This window comes from Opisthocomus hoazin, chromosome 1 (genome assembly GCF_030867145.1).
Source record: "Opisthocomus hoazin isolate bOpiHoa1 chromosome 1, bOpiHoa1.hap1, whole genome shotgun sequence".
Taxonomy (NCBI): domain Eukaryota; kingdom Metazoa; phylum Chordata; class Aves; order Opisthocomiformes; family Opisthocomidae; genus Opisthocomus; species Opisthocomus hoazin.
Window position 1 is genome coordinate 49,800,394 of NC_134414.1, and position 17,700 is coordinate 49,818,093.

The window sequence follows — 17,700 nt, forward strand, 5'->3', positions numbered from 1 at the left end:
ATAAATCAAGGACTTTTTTGCATTTCCCATGTTCTGCTAATGAGCAGGTGTGCAGGAGCTGGGAGGGAGCACAGCCACGCAGCTAGCCCAAGCTGGCCAATGGAAATATTCCATGCCATAGATGTCTTGTGCAGTATATAAATGGGGTTGGCTGGGGGCAGGAATCCACCAGTTCCACAGTCGCTGCTCAGGGACTGGCGGCACAGTCGGTCATCAAGCAGTGAGAAAAAAATGTATTGTGTATTTCTGGTTTTGCATATTCTTTGCTTTATTATTGTAGTTATTCCTTCCTTTGTTGTCTTATTAAACTGTCTTTATCTCAACCCACGAGTTTTACCTTTATTCCCATTCTCCTCCCCATCCCACCGGGTGGCACGGAGGAGTGAGTGAGCAGCTGCGTGGTCCTAGCTGCTGGCTGCCAGAGTTAAACCATGACATTACGTGTAAATACTGCGCAAGAGCAACATGTGATATAAAAGAGAGCTGATCTAGTTGTCCAGTTACAAAATGAGGTGCAGATCAGCCAGATTCGATCTCTATTCCTCCCTCCCCAGCTGGAGAGTTCATCATCCACCCAATGCACACGCCATGCTTGTAATTCAACCCCCAGCGGTGACCAAAACAAGTTCAAGTCTGCACTTTCCTGACCTCTGAGGAAGCAGATAACATCAGTCAAGTTCAGAATTAACTGTCTGCTAAGTTTCGCCAAATTTCCCTCCGACACAAGAGGCCAAGAAGCAACGAGTAAGAACCAAACCATAAAGGTGCAGCAACTCAGGCTGCGCTCCCCGCCGCCCCCGTGCCTTCCCTTCTGCACTGATTGCGTGCACGGCACTTATGCAATTCATCAGCTGAGCCTGTGGCAGGTTAGCAAAGGGCAACATGGACAGGCTGCCCTTCTTCTGACTCCCCAGGACGGGCGAGCAGAGCGAGGAGCAATGTCACGGGCAAGGCAGAAGCTGTGCAGGGCGCTGAGCTTTGGCAACCAGGTACCCAGCCCCACAAGGATCACGACAAGCCCAGCTTGGAGCTACAAAATGGCAGAGATCTCGCAAAAGTCAGCACTTACATGGAAGAAACAACAGGCAGGACTGAATCTGGTACCACAAAGGCTCAGCGTACTTCTAAGCATTCTCAGCAATGCACCAGAAAGAGACACCCAAGACTAGAAAGAGCAGAGATCAATAGGCTGCAGAATGAAAAGCCAAAGACAACAAAACTTCTTTTCAAAGGTGATTAATAACACCTTTTATGTGGAATAATATAGCAGGTTGAAAGTGAAATCCATGCCTCCACCACTGTACAGAAACAGATTTGCACTGGAAAAGTTTGGCCGAAAATTCTTAATTTATCCTTGGCAATCTAAACGATTCACACAAATGATGTTGAGCAGGCAAAACTGACTGACACTTTGTTTCACAGCAACATGTCAGCCAAAAATGCTGGCTCATATGCCTCATTTGTTATCACAGCCAAAGACTGGGAACATCACTTCTGATGCTTTATGCATAAATATAATCTACCTACACTGGAAAATATGCATCACATCGGGATAGCTTCATCCTTGACTAAGGTGTGTAACTTCCCGGGATCTCCCTTCACTTAACCGCACCCCTTGTACAAAATAAAAATTACTGCAAAATTCAGAGTTTCTTTACCAGTTTCAATCTAAAATCCAGGTCAGGCTGTAAACCAGATTATTTGTGTGTCATTCAAATGATTAAGGCAAAATGCTATTTCAACAGAGTCAACCTCATGCCACCTATCATTTTCAGAACGCATTTTATAACAAAAACAAAACCACTCAATTTCTGCAACCGAACAAAACCACCTACTGGAGAGGTCTTCTAACCCAATGAAGTGAGCAGCAGACCGCAAGGAGCCCATCCTCTCCAGACTCTTTTCAGTGGTGCCCAGCAACAGGACAAGGGGCAATGGGCACACACTCAAGCAGAGGAAGTTCCACCTGAACATGAGGAAGAACTTCTTCCCTCTGAGGGTGACAGAGCACTGGAACAGGCTGCCCAGGGAGGTTGTGGAGTCTCCTTCTCTGGAGATATTCAAGACCCACCTGGACAAGGTCCTGTGCAGCCTGCTGTAGGTGACCCTGCTTCGGCAGGGGGGTTGGACTGGATGACCCACAGAGCTCCCTTCCAATCCCTACCATTCTGTCTGTCAAACAAACAAAAACGAGGGTGGCCTTCCTCTATCCCCACCGCTCCCCAAAATCAATTTCAACTTAAAAAAAATAATGAATTGGTGTTTTGGAATTATTTTGTCTTTGATCCTTTTCCGTCTTACAACAATCACAACAGATGCAGAACCAGAAATTTCTATCGTTATTGGGGGACAGAACTTCTGTCTCTTTCACATGGTGTCTCTGGCTGGTATTTAAATTTTTTTTAATCTGAGTTTTCAGTAGCCGTGCCTGCTATTCATAACGAAAGCCACAGTGGAATCTCTCAGGGCAGCCGGCAGTTGTGGTTACCCTGCTTCTTATAAACACGGTGGCTTCCTGCCAAGGCTCCCCTGCCACATCAGGTTGAATCATGGCATCCTTCACCGGCGTGACCCCCGCACGCAGTCATGCCACAACTCTGTCTGGTTCCATTAACCACCCGTCGCAGTGAGATAGCACTTCCGTGCCTACCTCCAGCACAGCCTGCCTCCTCCCTCAGCCAGCTGAGGGGCTGCCAGCACGCTCCTTCGGGCTGCATACAGTTAATAGTTAGTATTTTCATGTTTCAGAAATAACAGTTTTCACTAACTGCTCACAATATGAGCTTCACGGTACACCTTTAAATACACTGTGGTGGCAAATACGTAATCCTCAAGGCAGGATCCTATGCGTCATTCATTCCCCTAACCCAGCAGATACCAGCTCACAAGATAAAGCTCTTCATTAAGTGAACAATAAAGAACAAAAGCAACTTTTCTTTTTCAAATTGGGTGAAAAGAGGTGAATTAAAAAACAAGCAGAGCATCTTACCGCTCTTTGGTGATCCCGTAGTGGATACATTAATCGCACAGCAGGACATTAAATGTGTTTTCCTATATACTAATAAATTATAAATTATGTGTGTCCTACCTCTGGTAGTACCACTTTCCTGATCGTCTCTAGCAGGACTGAGTCAGCTAATAGCAACCCTGGCATTTCTGACCTTTACTCAGTCAAAAAACTGCCATTTTGTTGTTTAAACCAAGGATCCGTCCTGCAGCCCCTGACAGTCACCGTTCCAGCAATCCACGTCGACCCGGCCAGCACAACTGGCCAGCACGTCATCACAGCAGCTCCACACCGAGCCACGCGCACACGAGGCTGAGGCCGGCTTCTTCAGGCAACAAATGTCGAGGTGTCCCTTCAACACTTCTGTCCGAGATGTTTCCAGCCCCTTCGGATCACTCTGCCTACCAAAACCTCAGCAGGGTTAAAACAGTGATGCTGTCACTCGGCAAGAAAAAATTTCTGCTGCTGGGGGTGCAAAGGAAAGAAGAAATAAAACCCTCCCTCCCTCCCTCGCCTGCTGTGTCCCTCCGCCTCCAGCTGCCTTGGTGCACTGTGTCAGTGGATGAAAATAGACGGGCTCGGCGACTTTGCTGGCTCTCTCAAAGAGGCCAGCTGGCAGAAGCAGCAGTCTGACCCTGGGTAGAACAGGGTGGGTTTATTATTCTCTCCCTCCCCAGTCTGAATGTTCACTTTCATTTTGACTACAGGGGGAAAAAAAAGAAAAAAAATTTCTCTTTTGAACACGCAATCTGAAAAATCCACACATTTCCCCTTGCCTAGTGAGGAGGAAACCTTCATGAGTGTCCTCTGGTTCTGCAGAACCTAAGCTTCCCTGTGAGAAAAACAGAAAACCTGAAAGTTACGACTGCAGAGACAACCTTCCAAACGCAAGCAAGCGTACAGCAAGGCAACAAGGTACAGAAACGCTCCCAGTGCTGCTGCTGGGCCACGCTGTGCCGCTTCAGAGCAAAAGCATTCCTGTCCAGAAAACCTGGGAACAGCTCCAAAACCGACAAGCAAGCCTAAATTTCACACTGCTGCTATTCTGCCGTAACGCAGGGAGACTCTGCAGAGGCAGACTAGCAAAAGAGGTTGATGATCTTAGAGATCTTTTCCAACCTTAATGATTCTACGATTCTATGAAAGGGGTATGGGGCACACCAAAATCCAACAGGACAGTTAAGAAAACCTGCAAGAGCAGAAGTACCCAAAAGAACTGTGATGCACCCAGGAGTCAGAAGGGATGGAGATTCAGCCTGATAAACAGTACCAAATACTTGAGAAGACGACTTCAGTCAAATAAACTTTCCTAAATAAACTCAAACGCATACCAGTGAGCTCTTCATAAGACCTTCTGTGTCGGTAAGCTTTGCTGAACAAGACTGTAAATCACTGGGGGATATTTTACTATCGATGCTTTACATCTCCATGCCCAAATCAGCACGGAGCGCAGCTCCTGTGATGCATCACAACTTCACAGCCCTGCCTCGGGGTGAAGCCCGGAGAGCGTCACAGCCACAGCTGCATCCCTCTCCCCACCACCCCAGCTCGCAGGGCCGCACCTCGGGGGTCCACAGCACCTCGCCTGCGCACGCTGAGTCAGAGAGGAGCGACCCGGAATTGCGTTTACGGGTCAGGTGGCATGGTCAACATGCTTTTTTGGCCCATGACCACTCCACACCTTTTCAGGATCAGATTACCAAGGACATGAGTCACCCGCGTGAGATTTCAGCCCGGGCCCAGGTGTGGTCACAACGCAGACAGCAAACACTGCTGCTCTGGCAGCGGTCATCAGTGCCAGCACAAGAGGAGGTTTCATAAGACAAAAAGGTTTGATCTGAATTTATGTGAAAAACCAAAATTAACCATCTCCGTACCACACAGGTCATTTTCCAAATCATCTCTCCACTTCAGATGCTTCTGAGCCATTGCTAAAGCTGCTAGGAGCTTATTTCTCATGCAAACCCAAATGACTAGGAGGCTCTCAGAAATTTTAACTCATTGTTTATGGCCAGAAATAAAGACATGGGTAGTTTGAATAGGCAAACCTGCTTATTTATGACAGCCTTCAAAGCTGTTGGTACAACAGCACATAAATGCTTGGTACAGATGTCATACACAAGAGATCACATCTGAAAGGCACTTCTGGAAGGTCATGAGAGGACCAACCTGCTTCCTCCCAAATGGACACCTATCAGCAGCCTCTCAAGGGTAACATGCTCCCAGCACATCCCCCCAGCAGACGGTACTGAGTGTCCGTGGGCTGTCATGAGGCAGGAGCATAGCCTGGTCTTCTGCCATCAACGGTCTGAAGCTGCAAAGGAAAAGTCTTGTGCAGAAAAGGGGGAAATGACACTAAAAGGTGTAATGGTGACAGACAGAGAAAGAAAGAACAAATACAAGAAAAAGCTCCAAATACTTTTTTTGTGGTTTGTGCTTTGTTCATTTTTAAGACTTAATTGTTACATACAGGTGGCGGACCAAAATCCAACACATGTCACCTGCAGACAGCAATTATACTATAGAGAGGAAGCTGAACATATTTATTGGACTTGGACAGGCCTAGAGTCCAATCCCACCACTAATATCCCTCTCCTGTCTGATCTTTAGGTGTTTACTCTCTGCAGCTTTCCTGCCACCACTGAAAGGGAGTATAACTCATCTGAGCCCTTCTGCTTGCATCCCATATCTGGTAACTTGGTTTTCCAAGTTTTTGATCCTTTAGCTTTCAAAAACCTCCTTCCAGGGAGAATCAAGGCATTTGGGAGAGTGCTGTAAAAGGAAGCAGGAGCTCCACAGGGTGAAGGACTGAGGAGTCCACCCTAGAAAGACCAAGAAGCCAAGCAAGTCCTAGATGCATCAGGAGAAGCCAGGAAGTATAAACGAACTGGACATGGAACTAGTCTGAAAAGCAGCTGTGACATTCATGCTAGAAAGTCATCACCACAGCGGCATGGCATGGTGTCCCACTCACCCATCTCATGGCTCCATAGGCCTTCACACTCCTTCCTACCAAAAAGGACCCTTGAACTATTGTCATCTTATAAAGCAAGCAGGGCTCAGCCAACTGTGGAAGGCACTTTCTTCCTCTCATTTCGCGATCCAGAATGCTTACGTCGATCCAGTAACAACTTGACCATAAGCAGCTCAGATGTCCTGGCCCCCACAGTAGCAAAAATTGTTTCTGACACCCCCTTTCACACTGAAGAACTACAAGTAAACATGACAGAACTAGTGACCATTATAACACATGGATAAGGGTCTAGGTCTACCAGGACTGAGCTGAAACCGTGGTGGAAGAAGCCACCTGTCTGCAGAGGACTAGTGGGGTGCCACATACATGGAAGGTGACCACATCAGGGCCTGATCAGCTGGGATCTGGGCCATCTTCCAAGTCTGTTGCTGTTGACTGGTAGGAGTCACAACAATGGGGTCTTTTCTACCCCACATGAGCTATTTGCGGATCTCTGACAAAAATAAACCAAATAAAGCAGACAGATTATCACATGATGAGGAAAACTCAGTAGATAGATCACCAGAAAGCAATAAGACAGAACTGCAAACTGGAGATAGCCCAATGCACAAATGAAAAACAGATGGAGCCCTTAGACTCCGTACAACCCCAAGATACCTGGAAGAACTTGTGAGAAGAAATCCTTTTTTACTATTTTAAAGAATCTCCCTGCACACAGCAAAGAGACAAATCCAACCAAACAGAGCAACCACCCCAACTTGTGTTTACAGGTAAGCCTTCACAAGAAGGGGGTCCTAAGCAGGTATTTTTTCTTTTAAAAAAAGAACCATTACCTACCCTACTGCTTTAGGGCTACCCTGGAAGAGCAGTCTTCTGCACAGCTGCTAACTGACTTCTGTGAACACTTTCACAGGTTGTACCTTTTCTGTGAACACTTCTGAGAGTTTTGTGCCGCAAAAGAAACTAATTCCAAGCTGACAGCCCAATAGTACAGGTGGAAAATTCAGCAGCAATTTAGTTGGTAATTTTAGGTTATTTGCAGATGAGCACTACCCAGAGTCAGGATGACGACAGCCCAGAACGCCACAGAACCGCTCGGGTGCCACCAGCCACGTGGGCTGTCAGAGCAGCGTCGGATCACTGCAAGACTAAGGTGAAGCAAGCTCTGCACATCACCTAGAAACAAGTACTGAAGGAAAAATCACATGGGGATACCAGCAACTAAATACTGCAAAGGTGCTGGGAACTTCCCACTAAGGACTCATTTCACACTCAGTGATGCCCATAGCCCACTGAAAAGGCTGATGCCAGCGATACAATCCCAGTCTGACCCTGCAACTGGGGCCACAGAATGCAGAGCTGCTAGCTGGTGAAAGCAAGTAACCCTCCTTCCGAAGGCACAGAGACTCTGCTGGAGATGCATCAACCTCCCAGCAAAGGAGAGAGGTCAGTGGTGAGGTTTACAAGCCTTTCACAGCAGGGAAGCGGGACGCAGAAGCAGCAGCTGGGAAGCAACGCAGCTGCAAGGAGTGAGAGTGCTCAGGAGAGGGAAGGGAGGTCAGGCTGGCCAACCTTGCCAAGCCTACACATCGGAATCTCCACATGCTCTGAGAAGCACAAACCACGTGCCTCAGGCCTTGGAGGAGCTGGGGGGAGGTGACAACAGATCACCGGTGGCCTCGCTCATCCCGCGTTGGACACAGCGCTCTGCAGGCGTGGGTCCAGCAATGCCAGCCCCAGCAGAGCCTGTTGGCTGGCTGCCTCGGACAGAATCACACAGATTTACAGAATCACACAGAATGGTAGGGGTTGGAAGGGACCTCTGTGGGTCATCCAGTCCAACCCTCCTGCCGAAGCAGGGTCACCTACAGCAGGCTGCACAGGACCTTGTCCAGGCGGGTCTTGAATATCTCCAGAGAAGGAGACTCCACAGCCTCCCTGGGCAGACTGTTCCAGTGCTCCATCACCCTCAGAGGGAAGAAGTTCTTCCTCATGTTCAGACGGAACTTCCTATGCTTCAGTTTGTGCCCATTGCCCCTTGTCCTGTCACTGGGCACCACTGAAAAGTCTGGCCTCATCCTCCTGACACCCACCCTACAGATATTTATAAGCATTTATAAGGTCCCCTCTCAGCCTGCTCTTCTTCAGGCTGAACAAGCCCAGCTCCCTCAGCCTCTCCTCGCAGGAGAGATGTTCTAGTCCCCTCACCATCCTTGTAGCCCTCCGCTGGACTCTCTCCAGTAGCTCTTCATCTTTCTTGAACTGGGGAGCCCAGAACTGGACACAGTACTCCCGATGAGGCCTCACCAGGGCAGTGTAGAGGGGAAGGAGAACCTCCCTTGTCCTGCTGGCCACACTCTTCTTGATGCACCCCAGGATCCCATTGGCCTTCTTGGCAGCCAGGGCACACTGCTGGCTCATGGTCAACCTGTCGTCCACCAGGACACCCAGGTCCCTCTCCACAGAGCTGCTCTCCAGCAGGTCCACCCCAAGCCTGTACTGATGCATGGGGTTGTTCCTCCCCAAGTGCAGGACCCTGCACTTGCCTTTGTTGAACCTCGTCAGGTTCCTCTCTGCCCAGCTTTCCAGCCTATCCAGGTCACGCTGAATGGCAGCACAGCCTTCTGGTGTATCTACCACTCCTCCCAGTTTTGTGTCATCAGCAAACTTGCTGAGGGTACATTCTAACTCTTCATCCAGGTCGTTGATGAAGAAGTTAAACAAGGCTGGGCCCACTACTGACCCCTGAGGGACACCACTAGTTACCGGCCTCCAACTAGACTCAGCGCTGCTGATGACAACCCTCTGAGTTCTGCCATTCAGCCAGTTCTCAATCCACTTCACCGACCACTCATCCAGCCCACACTTCCTGAGCTTCCCTAGGAGGATATCATGGGAGACTGTGTCAAAAGCCTTGCTGAAGTCGAGGCAGACAACATCCACGGCTCTCCCTTCGTCTACGAAGGGCAGCCATGCCCTCCAGTCACCCAAAGCAGCCCCGCTTCAGGGCAAAGCATGCGTTGCCTCACAGGAGTTGCATGCGAGCCATGCATACTGATCCCGTCACTTCAGCATCGTGATCTACCTTCTCCTTGCCACCTGAAGCAGCCCAGCTGAAAACCAGCAGCACTGCAAGGAGGAAGGGATGGGCTAGGGCTTTCCTGTGGTCTCCAAGAAAAACTCGGTTACTTTTTTCATCTGAGCTTCGGTGGGCAAGATTGCTGGTGCTGTGCCCAGAATACCAAACCCACCAACCAACTCGTTCTGGATTGCCTTACTGGGTACTTCAGGGAAGCCTGAGCACAAATTATCACTGAATCAGTGGTCTAAAAATAGTTGGGGGGGGCAGGGTCCATCCACAGAGAAAAATAAGCTATTTAGAAGAACAATGCTCTGGCAATCACCTCACATTCATTGCACATGGAAGAAGAAATCTATCCTTTATGAGCTGCTCTTGGGAATAAAGTAAATTCATGAACTTTCATAAACTTTTCAGAGGGAGAAGATGACCATTTCTTGCCCCTTTCCCAATCAAGACTGAACACTAGATGACCCACAGAGGTCCCTTCCAACCCCTACTATTCTGTGATTCTGTGAGTGGAGGGAAAATGTGAGGGAATAAACATGATTTGCAAAGAAATGGATCAGAAGGAGTGGTGAAGAAATTCAGAGAAGAAAGAAAGAAAAAAAAAATCCAACAAGCATTTTGTTGAATAACTCCACTAAATCACGCAACAGAAAGACAGGAATTCAGAGCAACAGGAAAGAAAAGGGTGACTCGAGAAGATTTACACATGCATGTTCACATGCTACTGCCTCAGTGCCTGAATGATTTGACAGCCATCCTTTGCATATTGTGCAAATAGAGTTTTGATGAAACCTTCATCCTTGATTCAGGCCTTCTTGTGGGGATACATCAAACACCACAACTGTAGCACTTCCTTGGGTTTTTTCATTCAACATTTTCCGCATTATTGTCCTCAACGCAGAGGAGGATAATGCAGAAACCGGCTACCTCAACTACTCAACTTGTGTTATAAACTAAGGATGGATTTCAGCCCATCTAACATTACCTATCCACACACTTTAAACTACAGCTAACAGTCCAAAGCTCCCTCTGTAGTCAAGGAAAAGACAGCCTCCCCCAGACAGCAATTTATCCTCTTTCAAGATCCATTTCTGTGACTGGTGGTAGGAAACAGCCTTTGGAGATCTCTGTCTACCACTGCTGATAAAGGATATCTAGGCAGCTAGGCTAAACCAGATGCCTAACTGCAGTGACTGAACGCAGGGGAAACGACTTCCACCCTCACAGTCTGCAAGGTAACAGAACTACTTGGCACTTGGAAGAGAACAACCTACAGAAAGCATAATTTGCACAAAATATTTCGGACTTCAATTCCTTGGGGGACTTAGGTATGCAAACACAGGTCAAAGACAGCTAGTGGAAGGATTGTTAACATTTAAATCTAATGTTCATTCTTCAAGTCAAAATTGAGTAAAAAGCAAGAGGTTTGATAGTTTCCTGGCAAAGCACGCTTGGCACTTATCTTTTTCTGATGTTTAAGAGCACAGAGCACGGTGAGGGACATCTGCCACCACCAGTACACCTTCCTGCGGTCTGCACAGGAGCAATCAGGTGGATCGGTTCCCACTGATCCCCACTAACGACACAAAGCCTTCGGAGAATGCTGCCAAAAACTCAGTGTACCAGGATGATGAAGATTGGTGCAGATTGCATAGACGAAGGTAAAGGAGAAATACGTACCATCAGACTCCAAGTATTTCCACTTCTCTGCAGCGTGGCAGGGGTACTCTTGAGTAGAAGAGGGGAGGAGTGTGGCTGATGGCCAATGCTCAAATTACCATGATTTGCTGCAGTACCTTTAACAAACTGTGCTCGATTCATCTCCTCTGGCTTCTTTCCACCGCATTTTATCAACTTCTTCAAAGTGAGCATTAAAAGCTCTTTAGTACCTTGCTACGTTTGTTACTGCTGAGCAGAAGTAATTGCCAAGTAAGATATCTATCTGCCAGAGCCTGCTCATGCCTGAGACGGTGGAGGTCATGTTCTGGAAAAGTTTGACTCTGAACTTTTCCAACTTTCTAATTCCCACTTAAGTTACACACACATATAAGACAACGGCAGAGAAAAATGGAGGTGAAAATCACAAATGTAGCACAGCCACCACCTACCCCTGACAAAGTCTTACTTCTGAAGCTATCTGAGCAATATTAGGAATTTGCTTTTCCAAACCATGCATCTGAAAAACAAAGCTACCTGTTACCGTCAGTGAAAATATAAGCAATCTCTGAAACACACGCTGGCCCTCACACACCTGATGCTGCCTCCACTCTCCCCACTAAAGGCACACAGAACTACCAAATCTTATTCAGGGCTCCTCGAGGAAATTCTTTGTCTGTGATGTTTTACCTAAAAACAGTCCACAAACACCTTTTTTGTTTTTAATTCCCAAGTAGCGGGATTCAATCACAGTGCCCCAGCGGCTGCGTGGATCGGATGGGAAGGAGCAAACTTTGCAGCGCGGCCGTGCCAAGGTGCCGGGAGCTCCAGCACACAAAGCATCAGCACCACAGAACCACAGGGACCAAACCATCACAGCACGTCACAGAAAAAGCTTCAGCTGTGGAACCAGTCGTGGACAAGTCAGTCTTGCCTGAACACATCCTTACACATGCAATAATGTAGACCAAAAAAAAAAGCGCATTTAAAAAAGCATTGAACCTCCCCGATGGCAATTTCAGCCAAAAATGTCACTTGAAGAAGCCTACTTTTTACATTTCTTATTCAGCTATGCATGTCATGGCATAAGAGTTAAGCACCATGTCAGTAGCTAATGTCACTTGATAGTCTACTAAAGCTTTGTTAAGCAGGAGGATTTGCATGCCATTATCAACAACATCACAAACTTTCCAGACTTCTGCAAAAACCTCCTGGCTGCCATTAAGCTGTTAACACTTCCCCCCCCCCCCTTTTTTTTTTATGTTTTTTATTTTTGTTTTATCTCAGTTGCTGACTAGACAGCACTGCGTTTCACCTTTCCTGCTCTCGCTGCTGCTGCACTGCGGTGCTGCACTGGAGCCACCACAAAACCTCCCCTCCTGCCCACAGGGCTGCAAACCCAGCAGGACCAATCCTGCCTCCAAGCACCCCCCTCACCTGCAGCACCAGCCTGAGCAGTGTGCCGACAGCACAGCGGCTGCCACCGGTAAGTGGTCACTTACAAGAGGGATTTGTCCACCTTCAAACTTTATTTTCCATGAAGCTGATGTGCTGAGACCTGGTTGTTTTTCCACTTATTTTGATCTGTTTGGGCTTTCTTTTCTTTGTGACAAGTAACCCCCTCATTGCTCTCCCGCGTGTTCCCCTGTTAGTCTGCTTGGGTCCATCTACTGCCAGCTGCCTTACTCTTAGGACTCTTAGGAGTTTGTTTGTGGACCACCTATCATAAGGGGATCCTGACCTATGACCAGGGTCTGTACAAATAAAACAAATAAATTATTTGAAAATGAAACATTTATGATGCATTTATGGACAATAATCTCCAACTGAACAAGAAAAGCACAGCTCAACTCTGTGATGATGCAGAACCACTGATTAACATAATTGAATACCTTCTGTGCTCTCCAAGCAGATTAAACAATTTAGAGTCACTGAGTCTCTGGATAGACCTGAATGAAGAGGACCAGCTTCTCCTCAAAGGGACCACCCATGTGCTCTGTGTTATTCTCCACGGCCTTCTGATCAGGCACTACTGTTAGCAAAACTGAAGTGTGCCTTGGGTACTGACTTAACAAACCTGTACGAAAGATCTCAGCCAATGGGTTGATCACAGTATTCACAGACCTCCTGAAAGTCTTAGTGAACAGCCATAATCCATTTGGACGCATAACAACTCTGATATAATTCAGAATAAAGGCAGAAAAGAAGCAGTTTTTAAAACTTCACTTTTCTAATTTCAGTTTAGCAGTGTACTGATGCACTAAACACAAACACAGTAAAAGTGTTCATATATTTGGCATCTGGAGAAAAAGATCAAAGTTTTTCTTCCTCACTTCATTCTAGCAGAATCACTGACAGAAATCACATACTCCCCAAAGTCAGCCTCTCCAAGATTTCAGCTCCTTGTCACTACTATGCTATAATTTGCAACAGTTAAAACCTGAATCACACTTTCTTCTGTTTGAAACCATTATCCAGGTAAAATTCATAATTCTTTAAAGTGATGTGGTACAAGGTACATCTCACACCACTCACAGTTTGTACAGATAATGAAGGGAGCACTTGTTTAAAAAGGGTAACTACTGTCTCCTTGGCATTGATATCCTGTGGGTAAGTTTTCAGGCTAACTTTACTGTTTCAGTAAATGAGCTGAAACAACTCTGCACCTCTAGATCGCACCCAGGCTGTCTCAAGCCAATCTAATATAACCTCCAGTTTTAGTACCTTTACGAGAACACACTTCTCCCTCAAGTATTATCATCAATATTTGAGTAAGAAGAATGAATGCTATTTCCCAGATTCATACAGACCAGCCGTACAAGGGACAGAAAAGTCCTCGTCCACACTCCCATGTTTCCCAGTCTTTACCTCCTCTGCACACTATTGCATCGTTAATTTACACTGGAGATGGGAAAGCAGGGCTAGAGGAGAAGTCAGTCCCTGTTAAGTGAATTGGAGAAGGCTGATGCCAAATTACCTGGTTAGATTTCAAATCCCAAACAAGAAAGGACAGTGTAACAAGGCCATGAAAAACAGAGAAAGAAATTATACACACAGAGACTAATTAAGAGGTAAGAGCTGGCAACAAGACAGAAGGAACTTTGGAGTGTTACAAGGAATGCAAGTGCAAGGTTGAAGCCATAGTTTCTTCTATGTATTATACTTGGGCAGGATGAATAAGGCTGAGTTCCTATATTTTCCCCGTTTTGCAGGATTTTTTTTCCTTCCCATTGAAGTTACCTATTTTCTCACACTGTGAAATGAAAGCACACAACACACCAGAGTCTGTTTCATTCCTTCGGTATCACCTGCATTTTTTCAGACAATGCAGTTACACAGGTGAATAGAGGCCTCTACTTACCTGATGCGCTTTTATTACTGATGAGTAAGCAATGTCAGCTCAAATTTTCAAGCAAGTCAAAGGGGAAAAAAAGAAAAGATCAACTTTTTTCAACGTGAAGCCCAGACATAATGAAAAACCATGAAAAACAGCTAGTTGTATGTGTACAGTCACCTGTACTATACATAACCAGGTACCAAGTCTTTAAAACCCTGAAGAAAAGTTAGCTTGAAGTATCTATGAAAAGAAGCCAGCAAAAAAGCCCCCCAGAGCTTCTGCAAACTACAGGATTTTTCACTATCAGGACACGCTGGCCAAAACAACAGCCCCGCCCCCCCCCCCCCCAAAAGCTGCTAGCAACAGAAGTGGATGTTCACTTGCACTGAAACGCCACTACACAATGACCCTGCTGCTTGCAAATTAAAGGACCTGATTTTTTCTAAGCACAGTTTCTTCAGAAAATTCCCCCAGTGGCTGCTTTAGATTTTGACATGCAGCAGTTTATTTCCTTTAATAGACAGTCTTCTATCTACTGTGTCAACAGCGAGAGCTTCACTGTTTAAACTTCCAGTAAATCCAAGATTAATGCACTTCTGGTTTTTTTTTCCCCATGCCACAATTTTTTGCCTATTTGCACACCACCTCCCCTCCAGTGCCCAAGACCTCCGCAAGGATGGAGTGGCTTCTGCTACCGAGCGGGAAGGCAGATGGAGCCAGGAGAAAGGGGCCAGACGCTGCACGGGCGCACAGCTCTGGGCAAAGAGCTGCTCTTACACCCAAGCAGCACAGGCACTTCAGGTGTCAACTACGAAACCCACCGACACGTATTTTCCGTATTCCCCACGCGCAGAAGGCAAGCACTACCCTGGCACTGCCACCACAGCACTTGCAATAGTTCAACTCCTCTGACAAGCGCAACCTTATTCCCTCATGCCCTGGTATGATGCGAGTCCACCTGGGTCTTGCCATCCTTGGGTCTTCTCTGTTGTTACTTGCTATTCTCCTGAGTAGCCTGCTTGCAAGTGGGAACCCAACCAGTTCTCATACTCATTAGGAAGCCTCCAGATGCCATGGCCCACTCTACCTCCCATTAGCCCCACACCAAAAGCTACTCCTTGGGTCCTCCATCAGTTGCGGCAGCTCCCCTTTCTTGCTTGCTGATCTCTTTCCAAGGCCTTGCTCTTCCCACCTTTAGTTCAAGGACTGATTCAGTTCAGGAAAAAAAAAAAAAAAAAAAAAAAAGAAAAACTTTAGCTCAGTAAGAAGCAGATGCTCCCCCTCCCTCTTCTCCATTCCCACCTCCATCTCACCCCACCATACACAGAGAAATATTTATCAACGAAGCAATTAAGACCAGATTCCTAAGTCTTGTCCCCATTCCTAAACCTGGTCCCCAAAATGGCAACATTCATCAGTGGGACTGTCACTATGACTCAGTGAGGTGCACCGTAGTGCACGAACTGCCTCTGGCAAGACTGGAGAATGGTCTAAGTTCTTCAGTACATAGGAAAGTCATCTTTCTTGGAAACAGGGCCAGCTGCTTTTAACCACCTTCACTCTTCTTTTTATATGGCCCCCCAGCTGCATTCCATGTGCAACCTTCACGTGCTGCACAGTGATTTTCTTGACAACATGCTCATCTGTGCGTTCTACAGTATTTCACAACACCTTTAATGTTTCTGTTCAGAAAAGCTGGCCAAGCAAACACATTTCTCGTTTTGCACAGACATGCTTCTGCAGTTTGCTAACTGAAGAGGATGCCTGCCAGTATCTCAGATGTTTAATTTTTTTGAGTACATTAAAACTGGGCTTTTTCCATAAGACTCCATTTGCCACATGAATCTTTCCCTCTTAGACCCAGTATTTCATATTCTCTCAGTAACTGCACCATTTACACCTGTCCAGTCTATTATATTGCTGTTTGGTGAATTTATTTTCAAGTCATACAGTGCACAGATTTGAATCCAGACCAAGTAAATCTCACACACCAGTCCAGAATAATTAGTTCCTTTCAGTCACTGAGGAGGACTCCACGGGCCTTGCAAACTCCACCATCAGTTCTCTTCCTCACTCTTTCCTCTTCTTAGAAGCAGCCATATGCCCACTGGCTCTAACCTCCCTGGGCAGCCTGAGGCAATGACAACTTTGTGACAAACCAACACTAGAGGACATGAAAGAGTCGATTCCGATTCAAAGCACGTGACACCTCCAACTTACCTATATACTAACTTCTCTCATTTAGAACCATAGAATGGTTTGGGTTGGAAGGGACCTTAAAGATCATCCAGTCCAACCCCCCTGCCATGGAGGGACATCTTCCACTAGATCAGGTTGCTCAAAGCTCCATCCAACCTGGCCTTGAACGCTTCCAATGGCCATTTCAGCATCAACATGAAGAACGTCTTGTCATGGAGCTGAAAACAGAACTCTCCATCCTTCCTCTGGCAGAAATAGCTTGCTTTCATCACCTCAGGCTACAGACAATTCAAGTGCTCTGTCCAAAAAGCTTTAACACCTTGTAACTCTCATGCCCAGTCAGAGAACTGGCTGATAGTCAGAGATTCACACACATTACAGGCTGAAGGCAAGTAAGAAAGGCATATTTACTTTCTACTTGAATTGATACTTCTATTTATCTGTGACTAATGCAATCTCTCACTTCCATCATCACCTTACTCCCAGAAGTCAATACAACCTAGGGTAAGAGCCAACATATCTGAGGACTGACACTGATGTTGTTTTGGAGCCACCACAAAGCTGAGAGATGCTCTGAGCCTCCAGCATCATACAAGCAACAGCTAAATAAACATCACGTAACTATTTCTAAAGTGTACCTATACTTGCTAGAAACAGCAAGGAGTCTAAAGCCAAAAACAGTATCAATATTCTACCATAAAAACACTGAACATTTAAAGTTCCCCTGATGTGTGTACAGGACTGAGTTTTTGCAACTACCAATTTACTGGTGACACCCTAGAAAATCAAGAGGAAATTGGAAAAGAACAATAGGTCTAAGGGTATATTTTTTCACCAACTGCTGCCTTAGAAGCTGCATACCTTGCTTATATGGCTACTATTCTAATGACTTGAAGTGAGTGATATTCAGAAGACACTCATCGTATTATCAAATGGAAACACCCGGAATAATCCTCTCTCTTCAAATAAAAGCAGTATCACACTGCCATCTCATACATTTCTGTCTTATATTTCCATATTCTCTATGCACCTTCATTGCAGTTATCCCTTCTTCCTTCTAAGTAAAGAGCAGTGACTTATCTCCAGCTTTCAGCTGGAGGCATTTATCTTACAATCAATCCTGCAGTATGAGGTTCGGTTTGTATCGGCACAATGGCTTCACATAAAAACAATCGTAATTTTAGCAGAACTCTTACACTGCAAATTCTTGTTCCCATCTTGACTGAGTTCACAGTAATCCATGCAGTTTATTTGGTTACACAAAGAACCACAGTTCATTTGACATAATCATCTTCCTTTTCTGTCAGTATTTATGTCTGGCATCCTAAACTGCCACACTTACTTTTTTTGGTGCATGCTCACCCTCCTCAATGAATGACCCAGTATACCTGCTCTTCTGCCTTCAGCCGTACAAAACTCTACCTTCTGCTTTAGTTATC

At 46.2% G+C, this 17,700-nt stretch overlaps 1 protein-coding gene across 5 annotated transcripts in view; it reads right to left on the reverse strand.

The window, feature by feature from the left end:
• KLF12 (KLF transcription factor 12) overlaps positions 1-17,700 on the reverse strand; it is a 256,583-nt gene that overhangs the window by 221,237 nt on the left and 17,646 nt on the right. The window contains exon 1 of one of the 5 annotated variants that reach the window (XM_075423008.1): positions 3,089-3,107. The exons of the other annotated variants lie outside the window; for them this stretch is intronic. The gene's annotated coding sequence lies outside the window, so the exon portion shown is untranslated. Of the gene's footprint in view, positions 1-3,088; positions 3,108-17,700 lie in introns of those variants that run through there. 5 annotated transcript variants of the gene reach the window in all.